At 41.2% G+C, this 17148-nt stretch overlaps 2 non-coding genes across 2 annotated transcripts; one reads left to right on the top strand and one right to left on the bottom strand.

Annotated features, from left to right (window-relative positions):
- Positions 1-218: 218 nt before the first annotated feature.
- On the bottom strand, positions 219-300 carry TRNAS-UGA (transfer RNA serine (anticodon UGA)). Its single transcript has one exon. It is a non-coding gene; the product is annotated as a tRNA-Ser (tRNA).
- A 379-nt stretch (positions 301-679) lies between these two features.
- TRNAI-UAU (transfer RNA isoleucine (anticodon UAU)) lies at positions 680-772 on the top strand. The gene is given in 2 exon segments: positions 680-717; positions 737-772. It is a non-coding gene; the product is annotated as a tRNA-Ile (tRNA).
- The last annotated feature ends 16376 nt before the right edge of the window (positions 773-17148 follow it).

The following is a 17148-nucleotide window of genomic DNA, read 5'->3' as shown; positions in this document are numbered from 1 at the left end:
AGACAATGCATTTATTGAAATGGAGTTCTTTATTAAATGTTTTACAGCCAGCAGCACCCTAAAATGTATAACTTGGAAAATGTTTGAAGAATTCAGAGTGTTTTCTTCTTTAGTGTGCCACATATTCCAGTAAGTAAAGATTGCTTTGCCAAGCAGATACAAACAAAATGCAAAGTGCAGTAAAGTTTTTAATAACACGTTACCACTGAAAAAGTCAACGTAGTCAGCAGGATTTGAACCTGCGCGGGGAAACCCCAATGGATTTCAAGGCCATCGCCTTAACCACTCAGCCATGACTACATAGCTGGTAGTACTGAATACAGTCACACAGATAGCTCTTGAGCGGATATGGTTAACACTCACTAATGAATGATGACCAATATGAATTAAATAACCATGAGAACATTTTCATAAAGAGAAATACATGACTTGTTTGTACACATTGTTTAAACAACATTATCTTTGTAAAATGTTGCTTCTATTGGGTTTTTGAACAATGACGAGAAATACTTTTTGTTAACCACAATCAATGTACAGTATGAAACAGATCTCAGGCAGAAAAATAGAAAAGGGGTTAAAAGGAGTAATGGGAAAATGATCTAACTTGGATGTCAGAGATTAAAAGAGCAGAGTTGGAGGGCAATTGGGGCAAGAAGAAGATGGATCATTATAGGAACATGCTCCAGTGGCGTAATCGGTTAGCGCACGGTACTTATATGTCAGTATATGCTAAGCTATGCCGAGGTTGTGAGTTCAAGCCTCACCTGAAGCAAACCCTTTTTTTGTTCCATCAACCAATAGCATTGATTGAATGTATACAATGTTAAATAAAAGGCCTATGGATGTAAATTGTAAAATGTAATCTTTTACATTAAAAACAACATTTCCTCATATTCCTATTTGGCTTACATTGGAGCGCATGTAAAGCAGTCAAATTCAATAGGTGTCTCAATGTGGGCAAGAAGATATTGGTAATTGATGATGTATGATTTAAAAAAATAAAAAAATGAGAGCTGTCCAAGCACATTCTTCCTTTTTTCAAACCAAAATACACCAGTGGAGCCAATGCTACTCATTACTTGGGTCTAGAGGATACATATATTTCCAGATTTATATATCCTAAAAAGGCAATCTTTAATGAGCATCCTGTCAATCTGTACTAAGTAAGGGTCAGCCTATCGCCCCTTCTTAACCCAACTATTCACCTCTCACATTCGTATCTTGCTCATCATATGTAAACCACATGTCACCTCTCTCATAATCGGTTGTTATTACATTTCCTCCACCTACCTCCTGAGAATGATTAATAAACAAATCTAAACTCAATACAAAACCCCATTAAGAGTTAAAATTCACCCTAGCAAAGCCACATTCTACCTTTCAATCAAGCCTGAAATATTTTTTCAAACACAATTTGCACCTGAATGGCGGTGGTGGAACAAAAGCTTTCTATGTTTTGTTTTTAAATCCAAACCAGTATAAATCCCTCTTAAGTGTTAATCCTCACTGTAGCACAACCCCATGCTATTTCACCAGTCTTCAATTTAATATATTATCTTATTGCTATAGGCGAGTGGATCTTTTTTTTATAACTTAAATTTTATTGAATCAAAACAGCATAAAATACATTACAGAATACTTTTGTCTTGTATGCAAACAATATTTTAACAACTGTGTGAGTAACAACGAGGTCCTGCTGTGCTTCGGGACCCGGTCTTCCGGGTATTTTGGTGTGGACCATATAGTCCAAGCCGACTCTACTTAAATGGACAAACAGACACTTATAACTCAACTTAAAAGGGGAGACAATACATACTCACAAAAAAAAAATATATATAAGGAAAAGGGAGGTCGAGGCGGGGTGGGAAGGGGAAAGGGGTAGGTTGGGGGTGAGGTAGGGGGAGTGTGTTAGCAGTATATGCGACACGTGGTCCCGTGCCAAGCATCACAGATGTTTGCAAGCTGAGTCGTCTCTCACATTACTTATATTATAATGCTGCTATAAGGGGTCTTGGGTGTATAGAATACCTCTTGTAAGTCCCTCCCAAGGAGAACGCATCTACTGTTATCAGAGCCATATTGAGGACCTCTCAATCCCCGGGATATCTGTCTGTGCCAGCCAAGGCGTCCAGACTTTTAGAAAATTGTCACCAGTATCGTTAACTAAACTCGTTAATTTTTCCATCTGGCAAATGAACCAAATTCGATTCCGAATCTTTGGGATGGTTGGGATATCAGATTGTTTCCATAATGCTGCGATCTCACACCGCGTTGCAATTGCAAAATGGGCAATTAGTTTGTTATTTGCTTTGGAAAGGCCCGTCAATGGCCTGTTCAGGAGGAACAACCACAGGTCTGGGGGAATGGTGAGATCAAACAGTCTCTGTATCCAATGTCTAATCGCCTCCCACAGTGGAGAGATCCGTGGGCAAGACCACAGCATATGTAACAGGTCGGCTGTTCCTCCGCACTGGCGGGGGCACAGGGGAGAGGAACCCGGCACAAACCTTGATAATTTCAGTGGGGTGAGGTACCATCGCATTAGAACTTTATATGTGTTCTCCTTGAGCGTGGTGCATATGGAGCTCTTTGCTGTAGCCATATATATGGCGCTCCATTCTTCATCTTCTAAGTTTTCTCCCAGATCTGTTTCCCATTGAGATCGGAATGAGGGTATCTGCTGCTCATGTTCACCAGAACTGATCACTTCTCCGTATAGCTGAGATGTAAGTCCCTTCGTGTCGGTCTCAGCCAGACAGAGCTTTTCGAAAGATGTTAGTAGGGGGTATGGGGCAAATTTGTTATAAAATGCCCTGATCTGGAGGTATCTAAAGAATTCTGAGTGAGGGATCTCTTTTTCTTCCCTGATATGGTCGAATGTTTTGATTTTTCTGTCATAACCCTCCAGATCTCTAATCCGATTGTAGCCCCTCTGTCTCCAGATTGAGATATTACTGACTGATAGACCTGGAGCGAAATCAGGGTTATTCCAAATGGGTGTTGCCATGGAATTTTTTGTAGTGAGGGAATGTTGAAATTTTGTAGAGTCCCAGATTGACACTGAGTTGGTCACCGAGGAGAGCGGCATGGCGGTAAATTTTCGCGCCGTTTTAGGTAACCAAATTAAGCTGCTCAGTTCTAGAGGTGCACACGCAGCATTTTCTATTTCCACCCATCTCTTTAACTTTGGGTTAGATTGCCATTGTACAATCTGACTTAATTGTGCCGCCTTGTAGTATGATACCAGGCAGGGTACCGCCGGCCACCACAGATCTTTTCATATTTAATTTACTTACTCTCGGTTTTTTTACCTCCCCAGATAAATTTGGAGATTTCAGATTGAAGTGAGAACAAGTCCCTCCAACTGAGTGGCACTGGAAGAGTTTGGAAGAGGTATAATATACGGGGGAGTAGGTTCATTTTGACACTATGGATACGTCCAATCCAGGATATCCTTTTGGATGTCCACTTCCGTAAATCAGATTTTAAGGTCCGAATCAGGTTGGGGTAATTTGCATTGTACACGTCTTTTACAGTTTTGGTGATGTGGACACCCAGGTATTTTATGTGGTTTTGTTGCCAGTTAAATTTGAAATTCAATTTTAGTAATTTCTCCATGTGTCTAGGGAGGTTGATGTTGAGGGCTTCCGATTTGGATTGATTGATTTTGAAGCCGGAGACCTTAGAGAATCGATCTAGTAGGTCGAAGAGGTTTGGTAGGGACGTAAGGGGTTTTGTGATAATCAAGAGGATGTCATCCGCATACAGGGCCGCTTTATGGGTCTGGGAGTATGCGTTTAACCCTGAGATGTCTGGGTTTCCTCTGATTTGTGCCGCCAGTGGTTCGATACATAGGGCGAATAAAAGCGGGGATAATGGGCAGCCCTGTCTCGTGCCGCTCTTTATTTGGAATGGCAGAGAGGGGTAGCCTTGGTGTATGACCCTGGCGGTGGGGTTAGAGTACAGCGATAAAATCACCTCACTCACCCGATCTCCAAAGCCAAATGTCGCAAGCGTCTCTTTTAAATATGGCCAGTCTATCCTATCGAAAGCTTTCTCTGCATCCAGATTTAACAACATGCTTTGAGTTGCCTTACTATTTGCCAAATCCAACAGATCAATAAATCGTCGTGTATTATCCGCTGCTTGCCGGCCCTTGATAAATCCGACTTGATCTGGGTGTATAAGTCTGGGTAGGATGAGACTAAGTCTATTGGCCAATAATTTAGCGTATAATTTAACATCAGTGTTAATTAATGATATAGGCCGGTAACTTTTGCAGTCTAGCGGGTCTTTCCCAGTTTTATGAATTAGTGATATTGACGCCTTTAACATCTCCTTGGGGATGGGGGCTCCCGCTAAAATAGCGTTAAACATGTGGAGCAACCTTGGGGCGAGCAGCTTTATAAATTTCTTATAGTAAAGCCCTGAGAATCCATCAGGCCCAGGGGCCTTTGATGGCTTCAGTTCTTTAATGGCCTGAGATAGTTCTTCCATAGTGAAGTCAGCATTTAAAGCTGCTCTATCAGTGTCCGTCAATCTCCCTAGTTCCGAGCTGGCTAAGAAATCTCTTAGGGCACCGCTCGTTGTACAGTTATGTGCCACTTTTTCACCGTTATACAGTGTTTCATAGAAGGAGCCGAATTCGTTTACAATTTTCTGAGGATTAGACGTGGGGGTACCAGATTTTAAGCGAATAGCTTGAATGTTATACTTAGCTTGCCTGTCCTTTAGCATGCAGGCCAGCATTGTATCCGGCCTGTTCGCTTTCTCGTAAAATTATCTCTTTGACCAACTCAGTGAATTGTCAGCTCTGGAAGCTAGTAGTATGTTAAGTTCAATGTTGACATCTTATACCTCCATTAATGTTATGTTTTGGGGTCTAAATTCTTTTTATGGTCAGAGGAGAAAGTCTGTAATTTGTTTTGGAGATTAATAATTTTGGACTCTCTTTCTCTCTTTCGTCTGGCTATGATATTTATTAACGTGCCACGTAACGTTGCTTTATGGGCTTCCCATAGGACAGTATGAACAGGAAAAACCAGGGGAGCGATTGTACCTTAAAATAAGAACAAAATCTGCATAGTGTGATAATGTTACGCACAATAAAGTGGTTTCTAAGAAACTTAGAAATCTATATGGGAAGGCTATAACACATATAACCACCCAAGAATGGTATAAACACCAAGAGGAGTTAAGACCTTAAGCAGAGACAAACACAGGGATAAACAAAACACTTTTATCCATAAATGAATGAATTGGAGGCTTACAGAATCCAAAAGGATTAACAGCATAGGGAGTAGGTAATCATCCGATCATCCGGTAACTGCTACTGCTGTACTGCTGCACGCCACCCGACTGTGTCTCGAACAGCCGTCACGTCACTTCCGGAATCCCGGCCAGTTGGAGATGACGTCACAGGCTCAGTGTTCTCTCTCGCTCAGTCTCAGGGTCACACTCAACGCGTTTCGACGCACTAGAATGACGTCTTCATCAGGAGTGTTTGTGACCTGTTCTAAGGGTCTTTATATACCCACTCAAACATATGTTAACCCCTCCTCCAAAAGGTTAATCATTTAAACATCCTAGCATCTGGGCAGCAATACATTAGGAACAAATTTTATACAATACATAAAATATCCATAACAGAAAGATTCTCTCTTTGGCTATTTAAGAGAAGAATCATATTAAAATTATACATACAATTTTATTATACATAAAAATCAATAAAATATTATAGCATTAGAACTCACTATAACTAGTTCCTAACACTAAGGGACGACGATAGATGTATCTTAAAAGACATGAAACAAAAGAATGTTAAGGAATTAAAAGTTAAGGAAACAGGAATTTCATATGTCATACATCAAAAGAAACTATGCACATATACAGAGCAGATGTTATAAAATCTATAAAAGTTTTAATAAAAACATTTTAATAAAAAAGAGGGGCTTTAATTGAAGGTTAAAATTGAATTATCTTATAAAAAGGCACCCAATTCAAAATCCACATTTAGGCCCTGAGGAACTAAAGTTTTCAACATAAAAATCCAAAAGCTTTCTCTTTTTTTAAGTGCTGTGCTTCTATCCCCACCTCTCCAATGGGGCAGTACATGCTCAAGGACAGTAAACCTCAGGCCTGATGCGTCGCCATTATGTTTTAAAATGAAGTGATGGGATAATAGATGGGTCGTTACCCCCCTTCTAATGTTACCCACATGTTCTAAAACACGTGTCCTTATGGGCCGTGTGGTTTGACCCACATATTGTAGCCCACAAGGACATTGTATCAGATATATAACATGATCAGATTTACATGTGGTATGTTGCTTAATCTGAAACTGTTGTTTCGAAATATTTGACTTAAAACCAAATTTATCGTCTGCTCTGTATTTACATGCAGTGCACATTGTGCATCCAAAAAAAAACTTAATTTGGGGCAACCACCTATTACTGTTATTCTTAACCTTAGGTAATGCACTTGGTGCGAGTCTATCCTTTAAGTTATTAGCTTTCTTAAAGATTACCATAGGCTGGTCTGGGACAATGTCACCCAATATTGAGTCATTTTTGATAATGTACCAATATTTTCGAATTATTTTAGTAATTCTATCTGACTGTCTGTTATAGTTTGTTTTAAACGTGAAATCAAAGTTCTTTTTAGGCCTTATTTTAACATTTTCAAGCAGGAGGTTTTCTCTTTCCAAAACTTCCAAAACGCAAACCTTCTCATGGGTGCATGGGAGGAGGACTATATTTGGTCCATTTCAGAGCTGGGTGCGGACCTGTGCCTGTGGCGACGCTACATCGACGATATTTTCTTCATATGGAGAGGAGATGAGGAGAGTCTGATTAGATTTATCCACTATCTAAATGATAATACCCTGAACTTAAAATTCACCTGCGAATATAGTCAGGAAAGGGTTAATTTCCTCGACATAACAGTCATCATTGATGGTGGATTGATCAGTACTCAGACTTTCTTCAAAGAGGTGGATATAAATAATTATATATCTCCCCTTAGTTGTCACCATCCCAAATGGTTAAAAAATGTACCATATGGACAACTGAGGCGTATCAGAAGAAACTGTTCAGACGATAACACCTTCCGTGAACAGTCTCTTTTCCTGCAGGATAGAGTTAAAGAAAAAAACTATGATAATAAAACTATCAAAGATGCAGTAGAAAAGGTGGAAGTTTTGGAAAGAGAAAACCTCCTGCTTGAAAATGTTAAAATAAGGCCTAAAAAGAACTTTGATTTCACGTTTAAAACAAACTATAACAGACAGTCAGATAGAATTACTAAAATAATTCGAAAATATTGGTACATTATCAAAAATGACTCAATATTGGGTGACATTGTCCCAGACCAGCCTATGGTAATCTTTAAGAAAGCTAATAACTTAAAGGATAGACTCGCACCAAGTGCATTACCTAAGGTTAAGAATAACAGTAATAGGTGGTTGCCCCAAATTAAGTTTTTTTTTGGATGCACAATGTGCACTGCATGTAAATACAGAGCAGACGATAAATTTGGTTTTAAGTCAAATATTTCGAAACAACAGTTTCAGATTAAGCAACATACCACATGTAAATCTGATCATGTTATATATCTGATACAATGTCCTTGTGGGCTACAATATGTGGGTCAAACCACACGGCCCATAAGGACACGTGTTTTAGAACATGTGGGTAACATTAGAAGGGGGGTAACGACCCATCTATTATCCCATCACTTCATTTTAAAACATAATGGCGACGCATCAGGCCTGAGGTTTACTGTCCTTGAGCATGTACTGCCCCATTGGAGAGGTGGGGATAGAAGCACAGCACTTAAAAAAAGAGAAAGCTTTTGGATTTTTATGTTGAAAACTTTAGTTCCTCAGGGCCTAAATGTGGATTTTGAATTGGGTGCCTTTTTATAAGATAATTCAATTTTAACCTTCAATTAAAGCCCCTCTTTTTTATTAAAATGTTTTTATTAAAACTTTTATAGATTTTATAACATCTGCTCTGTATATGTGCATAGTTTCTTTTGATGTGTGAGATATGAAATTCCTGTTTCCTTAACTTTTAATTCCTTAACATTCTTTTGTTTCATGTCTTTTAAGATACATCTATCGTCGTCCCTTAGTGTTAGGAACTAGTTATAGTGAGTTCTAATGCTATAATATTTTATTGATTTTTATGTATAATAAAATTGTATGTATAATTTTAATATGATTCTTCTCTTAAATAGCCAAAGAGAGAATCTTTCTGTTATGGATATTTTATGTATTGTATAAAATTTGTTCCTAATGTGTACCTAGATAAATGGGATAGATATTATTGCTGCCCAGATGCTAGGATGTTTAAATGATTAACCTTTTGGAGGAGGGGTTAACATATGTTTGAGTGGGTATATAAAGACCCTTAGAACAGGTCACAAACACTCCTGATGAAGACGTCATTCTAGTGCGTCGAAACGCGTTGAGTGTGACCCTGAGACTGAGCGAGAGAGAACACTGAGCCTGTGACGTCATCTCCAACCGGCCGGGATTCCGGAAGTGAAGTGACGGCTGTTCGAGACACAGTCGGGTGGCGTGCAGCAGTACAGCAGTAGCAGTGACCGGATGATCGGATGATTACCTACTCCCTATGCTGTTAATCCTTTTGGATTCTGTAAGCCTCCAATTCATTCATTTATGGATAAAAGTGTTTTGTTTATCCCTGTGTTTGTCTCTGCTTAAGGTCTTAACTCCTCTTGGTGTTTATACCATTCTTGGGTGGTTATATGTGTTATAGCCTTCCCATATAGATTTCTAAGTTTCTTAGAAACCACTTTATTGTGCGTAACATTATCACACTATGCAGATTTTGTTCTTATTTTAAGGTACAATCGCTCCCCTGGTTTTTCCTGTTCATACTGTTTCCTGGACCCTGAAACAGTCCATCTAAGGGTTTGAGTGAATTATTGTATCCATATTTGCACTTGTTTTATTTTTATTTAATATCACATTGCATTTTTGTATATCACATTTATTCACTTTATTTATTTATAGTATTAGAGCGCCATCTACTGTTTGTTTGCTATATTATTCTGTGTTTTTTAGATAGGCAGCACTACTTAAATTATATTGTCACTATGGAAGAGATTGAGATAGATAATATTTCTTCCACTATTTTTTCACGGAGGCACACTAAAGGGGTGGACTTCAATAGCCTTCTAAAATTAGATCTCGACAATGTACCTATTGTTGGAGAGGCTAATATTCTGGAAGCAGAATTTGAGAAATTAGAAAAATTACTTATTAAGGATATCAAAAAATTTTGGGACTTTACTTTCTTAGAGCAATATGTTCTGAGCAATAGAGTCCCGAGAGGTCTAAGACTTAACAAAGATCCGTCTATAGACCTGGAGGATGAGATTTTCCTTGATAAATGGTACAACCTCTTAGAAAAATGTTCAATGGATTTAATGCATTTAATCATAGAACAACAAAAAAATCATGTGTTACAAATTGACATTGAGGTAAAAGAGGTTGAAGAGAGGATCGGCAGTTTGGATCAAACTACTCTCTTTAAGGAGAAAGATTCCAAATTGCAAATCAAATTAGATAAAATTTGGAAAGAGACGATCACAAAAAAAGTAAAAAAATACTTACGAGATGAGGAGGACTACAAAAATGGTCCCCCTAGAAAACCTGAACCTATTGTAAAAATAGATAATGATAATAAAAAACCCCCTATAAAAACACCAGTTAAAAAAGTTTTACCTCAATTTGAAAAACCAAAAGGTAAAGGGAAAACCCCTAGAAAATATCTCCCCAAAAAATCTAGGAAAAGCCCTGAAAGGGAAAACTGGAGAACTAAACAGCCTAAAAAACAAGCTAAGGTACAGATAAATACAGAGAGAACTCCAAAAAGACATATGAGTACAGACTGTGAATCTGAGGGGGAGAATATTATCAACAATAGGAGAGATCAGAGAGAAACCCAAAGGGATAAATTGTTCATAAAAGGGGGCCTCAAACTAGGAAACAATAAGGATTTTTTAGGGGAGGGCAGTTCCACTGCCTTTCGGGGAGCAAATTATGCTCCAATGAAGGACAGGGACCCCTCCTCAGAGAGAAAAAAGAGAGGAAGAAACGAAGAAAACGGGGAAGAGGTACCAAAAAAACACCTCAAAAAGAGCAAAAGGTAAATAATATTTTTAACCTAAGTTCTAAGGTATTATCCCAATCTGAAGAATCAGTGATCTCAAGGGGCTTAAAATTCGCACCTACTGCTGGACCAAGCAGTTTTGGCCTCTTCATAGACGCCCAAAGATTTTTAAGGAAACTAACGATCAAAAGATTTTTTAGACACAAGGATGTAGAATTAAGAACTATGGAAAATTCTAAAATGAAACAGACTGAATTACAATCTGAGGAAATACCCAAATTGGTGCACTCAGGGTTAAAATTACCATCCACCTTTTACCCTAAACACATGAAAGGGAAAAATTTAGATGTATTTACCCAACTTGTACAGAGAGACTTTGAGAAATTAGTATTATCAGATGATAAATTTGCTAATAATCTCAACAAAAGCGAGAGAGAAGCACTTAAAAGTCTCCAAGATGATACAAGTGTGGTAATAAAACAGGCTGATAAGGGGGGAGGAGTTGCCATTCTAAATAGAGAGGACTACATTAGGGAATCCAATAGGATTTTAGGAGATGTAAACACATACACTCCCCTAAAAAAAGATCCCACAGTGGAATTCCAAAAAGAAATAAAAGCACTGTTGGATAAAGGCAAAGCTGAAGAAATAATCAATGATAGTGAATATAAGTTCCTATATAAAGAGCACCCTATCAGACCAATTTTTTACTACCTCCCCAAACTACATAAAAACCTGACTAACCCCCCTGGGAGACCCATCATAGCTGGGATTGATTCTCTGACCTCTAACCTATCTGCTTACATAGATACTTACCTGCAGACATATGTAAAGAAACTCCCGTCGTATCTGAAAGACACGACGGATATCTTGCGTATTCTGGGAGGTCAAATATGGGAAGAGGGATGGTTTCTGGCTACATGTGATGTAACCTCTCTATATACGTGCATTAATCATAGAGATGGGCATGAGGCTGTTGACAGAGTTCTGTCGAGAGATTTAAATATGCCTCATGAACAGGCCAACTTTATCTTAGATGGCATCAAGTATATTCTTGAACACAACTATTTTTCATTTGAGGGAGTTTACTATCTTCAGAAGTGTGGCACCGCCATGGGCACGAAATTTGCACCCAGCTACGCAAACCTTCTCATGGGTGCATGGGAGGAGGACTATATTTGGTCCATTGCAGAGCTGGGTGCGGACCTGTGCCTGTGGCGGCGATACATCGACGATATTTTCTTCATATGGAGAGGAGATGAGGAGAGTCTGATTAGATTTATCCACTATCTAAATGATAATACCCTGAACTTAAAATTCACCTGCGAATATAGTCAGGAAAGGGTTAATTTCCTCGACATAACAGTCATCATTGATGGTGGATTGATCAGTACTCAGACTTTCTTCAAAGAGGTGGATATAAATAATTATATATCTCCCCTTAGTTGTCACCATCCCAAATGGTTAAAAAATGTACCATATGGACAACTGAGGCGTATCAGAAGAAACTGTTCAGACGATAACACCTTCCGTGAACAGTCTCTTTTCCTGCAGGATAGAGTTAAAGAAAAAAACTATGATAATAAAACTATCAAAGATGCAGTAGAAAAGGTGGAAGTTTTGGAAAGAGAAAACCTCCTGCTTGAAAATGTTAAAATAAGGCCTAAAAAGAACTTTGATTTCACGTTTATAACAAACTATAACAGACAGTCAGATAGAATTACTAAAATAATTCGAAAATATTGGTACATTATCAAAAATGACTCAATATTGGGTGACATTGTCCCAGACCAGCCTATGGTAATCTTTAAGAAAGCTAATAACTTAAAGGATAGACTCGCACCAAGTGCATTACCTAAGGTTAAGAATAACAGTAATAGGTGGTTGCCCCAAATTAAGGTTTTTTTTGGATGCACAATGTGCACTGCATGTAAATACAGAGCAGACGATAAATTTGGTTTTAAGTCAAATATTTCGAAACAACAGTTTCAGATTAAGCAACATACCACATGTAAATCTGATCATGTTATATATCTGATACAATGTCCTTGTGGGCTACAATATGTGGGTCAAACCACACGGCCCATAAGGACACGTGTTTTAGAACATGTGGGTAACATTAGAAGGGGGGTAACGACCCATCTAGTATCCCATCACTTCATTTTAAAACATAATGGCGATGCATCAGGCCTGAGGTTTACTGTCCTTGAGCATGTACTGCCCCATTGGAGAGGTGGGGATAGAAGCACAGCACTTAAAAAAAGAGAAAGCTTTTGGATTTTTATGTTGAAAACTTTAGTTCCTCAGGGCCTAAATGTGGATTTTGAATTGGGTGCCTTTTTATAAGATAATTCAATTTTAACCTTCAATTAAAGCCCCTCTTTTTTATTAAAATGTTTTTATTAAAACTTTTATAGATTTTATAACATCTGCTCTGTATATGTGCATAGTTTCTTTTGATGTATGAGATATGAAATTCCTGTTTCCTTAACTTTTAATTCCTTAACATTCTTTTGTTTCATGTCTTTTAAGATACATCTATCGTCGTCCCTTAGTGTTAGGAACTAGTTATAGTGAATTCTAATGCTATAATATTTTATTGATTTTTATGTATAATAAAATTGTATGTATAATTTTAATATGATTCTTCTCTTAAATAGCCAAAGAGAGAATCTTTCTGTTATGGATATTTTATGTATTGTATAAAATTTGTTCCTAATGTGTACCTAGATAAATGGGATAGATATTATTGCTGCCCAGATGCTAGGATGTTTAAATGATTAACCTTTTGGAGGAGGGGTTAACATATGTTTGAGTGGGTATATAAAGACCCTTAGAACAGGTCACAAACACTCCTGATGAAGACGTCATTCTAGTGCGTCGAAACGCGTTGAGTGTGACCCTGAGACTGAGCGAGAGAGAACACTGAGCCTGTGACGTCATCTCCAACCGGCCGGGATTCCGGAAGTGACGTGACGGCTGTTCGAGACACAGTCGGGTGGCGTGCAGCAGTACAGCAGTAGCAGTGACCGGATGATCGGATGATTACCTACTCCCTATGCTGTTAATCCTTTTGGATTCTGTAAACCTCCAATTCATTCATTTATGGATAAAAGTGTTTTGTTTATCCCTGTGTTTGTCTCTGCTTAAGGTCTTAACTCCTCTTGGTGTTTATACCATTCTTGGGTGGTTATATGTGTTATAGCCTTCCCATATAGATTTCTAAGTTTCTTAGAAACCACTTTATTGTGCGTAACATTATCACACTATGCAGATTTTGTTCTTATTTTAAGGTACAATCGCTCCCCTGGTTTTTCCTGTTCATACTGTTTCCTGGACCCTGAAACAGTCCATCTAAGGGTTTGAGTGAATTATTGTATCCATATTTGCACTTGTTTTATTTTTATTTAATATCACATTGCATTTTTGTATATCACATTTATACACTTTATTTATTTATAGTATTAGAGCGCCATCTACTGTTTGTTTGCTTCCCATAGGACAAGCTGTGAGTCGACAGAGCCCGTATTGATATTGAAGAATTGGTCAATCTCGTTGCCAATAACATCACATATTTCGGGTATTTTTAAGATTGATTCATTAAGTTTCCAGTTCGTCCCAGGTCTATCAGTTCGGATATTATTGCACCTTAGCTCTATTGGCGCATGGTCTGACCATGAAATATCATGGATCCCTGCTTGGGTAACCTTAGGAACCAGTTGACAGGACACAAAAAAGTAATCAATTCTGCTGTACGAGCCATGGGGGTGAGAGAAGAAAGTGTAATCCCTGTCTGCCGGATGTAATTCCCTCCATATATCTGATAACTGGTTGGTTTTGAGGCCCCGGCGCAAAGATACACCCGCTCCCTTGTTGTACTGACCTACAACCCCTGACCTATCCAGCTGCGGTTGCATGACTATGTTAAAGTCACCCGCGAGCACGACGCTCCCTTGGGCCACTGAGTTCAGGGTTCTGAAAAACTTATCGAAAAAGATCGTGCTCTTCTCGCTGGGAGCGTATAAGCAAGCCAACGTGATTCTCTGCCCCCTAATTGTACCTACAACAATAATGTATCTACCATCCGTATCACGTTTACTTAACTGCACCTCGAACGGAATGCTGTTCCGGAATAATATAGCTACCCCCCGGTTTTTTACTGCTGCTGATGATGTGAAAACCTGAGTGAAATCTTTGTCAAGATATTTAGGGGCACTTGATTTACTAAAGTGTGTCTCCTGTAGAAAAAGGATTTCAGCGTGTTTCCTTTTATAGTCTGTAAAGGCTAACTTCCGTTTGGTTGGGTTGTTAAAGCCCTGTATTTTATGGGAAATAAGTATCAACGCCATTTATTAATGTGTGTGAGGGATAGCTTCGTGAAATCTTTGGACTCACCCAAGATTCCATCCTTGGAGCATGTTCGGTCCGTAGTGCTGAGACGCATCTGTACCATCTGTTGTGTGTTTTGACGGTGTGGCTGATGTTTCCCTGAGAGGGGAAGGGAGGGAGAGGTGGGAGGGGGAGAGGGGAGGAGAGGGGGGGTGGAGGGGGGATGGGAGGAGAGGGAGGGAAGGGAGGGTGGGAAGGCGGGGGATGGGGGACCATTAGGTAAAAACAGTAGGGAGGGAACAAAAAATAACATGCATATATAACATCAACATGGTAGAGACATCAAATAATAAAAAAACAAGAATCCACCTCGGGAGCCCCCGAGTGTGTCTCTTGCGCCCATGTGGTTGGTCTCCTGGTCCAGTCTTATAGAGGGATCTCTCCGTCTTGCTGGGACCCGACCTCCCTGGGACTTGTGTGCGATCCCTCTTTCTCAGGGATCGTAAGTGGAAACGCATGCACGCCAATACGGGGGATCCCGCCGGCGTGTTTTTCATAATCAGCTACTATATGTAACTCCGTTAAACTCTTCAACGATGGAAACTGGAACAGAAACTGCATATCAATAAACACCTCCCAAACATAAAGAAAAACTTTGCCCTGTGTCTAACCTTCTGTCTCCCTCCCTGAACCACGTCACCTATTTGTAGCCCATCTACTTAGCTCCTTGGAGAATGTTAACCCACCCCCCCCCCCTCTTCTCCTCCTCCTCCATCCCCTCTCCTCTTCCCCCTCCACCCCCCTGTCCTCTTCCACCTCCACCCCCCTCTCCTCCTACCTCCTCCACCCCCCTTTCCCTTAGATCCTTTTTATTGAGTGTGTACATATGCATCCCCACTCCTCCTTCCTCCCCTACTCCCCTCTCTTCATCCCCCTCCCCTTCTCCTCCCCCCTCTCCTTCTCCCCCCCCTCTCCTTCTCCCCCCCTATCCTTCTCCCCCCCCTCTCCTTCTCCCCCCCCTCTCCTCCTCCCCCCCCCTCTCCTCCCGCCCCCTCTCCTCCTCCCCCCCCTCTCCTCCTCTTCCTACCCCCCTCCCCCCCTTTCCTCCTCCTCCCACCCCCCCTCCCTTTCCCTTAGATCCTTTTTATTGTGTGTATTTATGTATATGGGGGACCACAGTTCTGGGGCATGGGCACGAGCGGAGGCTGCTATGCACACTCCCTTGTAGCGTGTCTAGAGCTTCTCCGCGTCTGTGCCCCTGCCAGCTTCCTTGTTCTGTGTGGCAGCGCTCCTCGGCGGCCATCTTGGTGAGGGCAGCAAGCGTCTCCGCCTCTCCCCTCTTCTGCGCAGGCGCCGGGATCCCGCGCGTGGCAGCGCTCCTCGGCGGCCATCTTGGTAAGGGCAGTAAGCGCCCTCGCTTCCTCCCTCTTCTGCGCAGGCGCCGGAGGTCCCGCGCGTGGCAGCACTCCTCGGCGGCCATCTTGGTGAGGGCAGCAGGTGCCTCCGCTTCCTCCCTCTACTGCGCAGGCGCCAGGGATCCAGCTCTCGCGGGAAGATGGCACGGGGTGATGACGTCACTGGACAAGCCCGCGAAGATCAGTGAAGTTCCCGCACGCCTCGCGGAAGGAGCAAGGGAAGGAGCAAGGGAAGATGGCTGCCGGCCAAAAAACGGGAGTAGGACCTGCTGCGATGTAGGGCGCTGATTCTACTCTCTAGGGACTGGTGAGGGCTGCAGAAGGGGTCACAAGCGGTCCCGAGGGCATGAGGGGCAGTATTGGGGTTGGTCCAAATAGTAGATTCCGGTGGTTGTGGCTAGTGGATGGTCTTTCATGCAGGGCTCAGTGCATCAGTCCTGGGTTAGCTCATGGCTGCGCGGGGGCGCCATATTTAGCCGCCGCATGGCGAGGGGGGCTCTGTGTTGAACCCAGGACCCTCCTAAGGAATCCCTCAGTGTCCTCCACATTTTTGAGGATATGTGCCACTCCGTTTTTAAAGACCATGAGGGCACATGGGAACAGCCAGCGATATCTAATCTCTTTATCTCGTAGCGTTCTGGTAACTGGGGCCATTGCTCTCCTTTTTGCTAGCGTGGCAGGTGACAGATCCTGATACACTTGGAATTTTATTTTCTCAAACTCCACTACCTTCAGTTCCCTTGCTATCTGGCATGTTTCTTCTTTGGTGCGGTAACAGTGGAATATAATTACCACATCCCTCGGGGGGTCTCCTTGCTGAGGTCTTCCCCTCAGCGCCCGGTGGCATCTGTCCAGAACCAGGTCTCTGGCAGCCATGTCTGGGAATATATGTTCCAGCCACCTCGAGGTGAATTCCTCTGGGTCAGTTATAGCTTCTGGGACCCCTCTCAGCCGTATGTTACAGCGTCGGTCGTGGTTCTCTGCGTCCTAAATTTTATCCTCTAGGGAAGTGACCTGTGCTTTTAAGGCGGATATTTGAGTCTGTGTTAGTGCTGTGGATGTAGCTGTCTCATCTGCCCTGGATTCCAAAGCGGCCGTACGCTCCCCTATTGCGTCCATATCCTTCCGAAGTGCCCAAAGTTCAGACTTAAAGAATTGTTGCATATTACTGCAAAACTCCTTCATGTCTTTACGTCTCATTATATCCATATCGTCTGGTTCCTCAGGTGAGGGGTCCAATTCTGGGTCTGCTGAAGCTGTCT

Source organism: Ascaphus truei (assembly GCF_040206685.1).
Source record: "Ascaphus truei isolate aAscTru1 chromosome 12 unlocalized genomic scaffold, aAscTru1.hap1 SUPER_12_unloc_6, whole genome shotgun sequence".
Classification (NCBI taxonomy): domain Eukaryota; kingdom Metazoa; phylum Chordata; class Amphibia; order Anura; family Ascaphidae; genus Ascaphus; species Ascaphus truei.
Note: the sequence above shows the minus strand (reverse complement) of the source record. Positions and strands in the feature narration are given on the sequence as shown.